This window comes from Capricornis sumatraensis, chromosome 19, assembly GCF_032405125.1.
Source record: "Capricornis sumatraensis isolate serow.1 chromosome 19, serow.2, whole genome shotgun sequence".
In the NCBI taxonomy this organism is placed as follows: domain Eukaryota; kingdom Metazoa; phylum Chordata; class Mammalia; order Artiodactyla; family Bovidae; genus Capricornis; species Capricornis sumatraensis.
In genome coordinates this window covers 8,631,835-8,635,220 of record NC_091087.1, presented here as the reverse complement: position 1 = coordinate 8,635,220, position 3,386 = coordinate 8,631,835, and the positions used below count along the sequence as shown (strand labels likewise).

At 40.5% G+C, this 3,386-nt stretch overlaps 1 pseudogene; it reads left to right on the top strand.

Annotated features, from left to right (window-relative positions):
* The first annotated feature begins 1,729 nt into the window (after positions 1–1,729).
* On the top strand, positions 1,730–3,012 carry LOC138095470 (G2/mitotic-specific cyclin-B1 pseudogene; annotated as a pseudogene).
* Positions 3,013–3,386: the final 374 nt, after the last annotated feature.

Genomic DNA, 3,386 nt, shown 5'->3' with positions numbered 1-3,386 from the left:
AATAGTCAGCACATGAAAGCTACCTAAATGTCCATCAATAGTGGAATGGATAAAGGAGTTGTGATATATATACATATGTGTATGTGTGTGTGTGTGTAATGGAATATTACTGGCCATAAAAAATAATGAAATAATACCATTTGTGGCAATATGAATGGACCTAGAGATTGTCATATTGAGTGAAGTTAAGTCAGACAGAAAAAGGCAAATATCATATGATATCACTTATATGTGGAATCTAGAAAAAGACTACAAATGAACTTACCTACAAAACAGAAATTGAGTTTCAGAGATAGAAAATAAACTTATAGCTATTGGAGGACAAGGGAGGAGGGATAAATTGGAAGGTTGGGATGGACATGCACACATTACTATATATAAAATAGATTACTAGTAAGAACCTACTGTATAGAACAGGGACTCTACTCAATACTCTGTAATGACCTATATGGTGAAAGAATCTAAATGAGTGGGTATGTGTAGAACAGTTTCACTTTGCTATGCACCTGAAATTAACACAACATTGTAAGTTATCTATATCCCAACAAAAATTAAAGGGAAAAAAAAAAAAGCTCCTTGAAGATAACATAGAGAAAGTCCAGATTGTTACTGAGCTCAGGTTCACCTGTTTATCACTCAAAAGCCAGTACTGATGAGACAAGTGTTGCTATGAAAGGAAAGATTGCTTTCTTTAGGAGCTGGCAACCAGGGAAGAAGGAGGACTCATGTCTCAAAGAACCAAATTCCCCACTGTTGATCAGTGGAGAAGAGCTCTTAAAGGAGAGTTTCAGGGGCATATAGGCAGAGGGATGGGTTATCATGTAGTTAACTTCTTCTGGCGGGAGTTTCAGTATCTACTAAACAGTTCAAAGGATATGGCTCAGAATATTATCTATAGCCCTTGAACAGTGTTTAAAAGTCCTTGATTTTGTTTAATGGCTAAATTAGTATTACTTTGTCATCTATTTTTCCTTTGCTTCTTTTTTTTTTCTCATTTCTCTTATTAAATTTCTACTTTGGCTAAATTTTTCCACAAACAAGAGACAGGCAGACAACTTGATGAGGGGAGGATTTCTGTCCCAGGAAGGCCACATGGGGTCCTGTTGCTTTACAAGATGACCTTGGATTTGGTGGTGACTTTTTAGGTAAAATACCAAATGGAAAATCCATGAAAAAATAATTTGTCAGTTGAACTTTATTCAAATTAAAATCTACTGTTCTCTGAAAGGGGCTTCCTACGTGGCGCTAGTGGTAAAGAACCCACCTGCTAATGCAAGAGACATAAGAGATGCAGGTTTGATCCCAGGGTTGGGAAGATCCCCTGGAGAAAGGCATAGCAAGCAACTCTAGTAGTGTTGCCTAGAAAATCCCATGGACAGAGGAGCCTGGAAAGCTATGGTCCATAGGGTTGCAAAGAGTCAGGCAAAGACTGAAGTGAGTTAGCATGCATGCACACACTCATGCACTTTCTGAAAGATACTGAAAAGAGAATGAGAGGCCAAGCCACAGACTGGCTGAAAACATTTGCAAAAGACAACTGATAAAGGAATGTTATCCAAAATGTACTAAAACTCAACAGTAAGAAGAACAACGTTATTCTAAAATGGGCAAACAGCCTGGCGTGCTGCGGAGGAACAGCTGTTGGCCTGAGGTTGATTCAAGCTCCCCGCTGGTCGGGGACTCCAGTGCTCTCCTCCTCGCTGAGCGGCTGCCTGGTGCCGAAGAAGACATGGCGCTCCAGATCACCAGGAACACGAAGATTAATGCTGAAAATAAGGCAAAGATCAGTATGGCAGGGGCCAAGCGCGTGCCTGTGGCCGGTATTGCAACCTCTAAGCCCAGGCTGAGGCCCCGAACAGCTCTTGGCGACATCGGTAACAAAGTCAGTGAACAACCGCAGGCCAAACTGCCTCTGAAAAAGGAAGCAAAAACTTTACCTGCTGGAAAAGTTACTGCTAAAAAAGTACCAAAACCTCTGGAAAAGGCTCCTGTACCTGTGCCGGAGCCCCAGCCGGAGCCAGAGCCGGAACCCGAGCCTGTTAAGGAAGAGAAACTTTTCCCCGAGCCTATTTTGGTCGATACTCCCTCTCCAAGCCCCATGGAAACATCTGGCTGTGTCCCTGCAGAAGAATATCTATGTCAGGCTTTCTCAGATGTAATTCTTGCAATGAGTGATATGGACGCAGAAGACGGAGCGGATCCAAACCTTTGTAGCGAATATGTAAAAGATATCTATGCTTATCTAAGACAACTTGAGGAAGAGCAAGCAGTCAAACCAAAATACCTAATGGGTCGTGAAGTCACTGGAAACATGCAAGCCATCCTAATTGACTGGCTAGTGCAAGTTCAAATGAAATTCAGGTTACTGCAGGAGACCATGTACTGACTGTTTCCATAACTGATCGGTTCATGCAGGATAACTGTGTGCCCAAGAAGATGCTGCAGCTGGTTGGAGTCACTGCCATGTTTGTTGCAAGCAAATATGAGGAAATGTACCCTCCAGAAATCAGTGACTTTGCCTTTGTGACTGACAACACCTACACCAAGTTTCAAATCAGACACATGGAAATGAAGGTTCTAAGAGCTCTAAATTTTAGTCTGGGTCGCCCTCTACCCCTGCATTTCCTTCGGAGAGCATCTAAGATTGGAGAGGTTGATGTTGAGCTACATACTCTGGCCAAATATTTGATGGAACTAACTATGCTGGACTACACTATGGTGCATTTTCCTCCTTCTCAGATTGCAGTGGGAACTTTTTGCTTAGCACTGAAAATTCTTGATAATGGTGAATGGACACCAACTCTACAGCATTACCTGTCATACACTGAAGAATCCCTTCTTGTTGTTATGCAACACCTGACAAAGAATGTGGTCATGGTGAACCGTGGGCTTTCAAAGCACATGGCTATCAAGAACAACTATGCCACATCTAAGCATGCTAAGATCAGCACTCTAGCACAGCTGAATTCTGCACTAGTTCAAAATTTAGCCAAAGCTATGGCAAAGGTGTAACTTGTGAACTTTGGAATACTATCTGCAAATAAAATTGGCACCATGTGCCATCTGTACATATTATATGTTACATTTATTTACTTTTAATAAAGTTGTAGTTATTTTAAAAATAAATAAATAAAATGGGCAAACAATCTGAACAGACACCAAAGACATCCGAATGGAAAATAAGCAGTTAAAATGAATTATGCCATTTGAAAATTGCAAATTAAAAAAGAAACTACTACATAGTCATTAAAATGGATAAAATACAAAACTGACAACATCAAATGTTGGCAAGGATATCGAGCAAGAACTGTCATGTTGGTAGAAATGCAGAATGGATTTGAAATAGAGTTTTGCAGTTTCTTACAAAAATAAACACATTCTTCTCA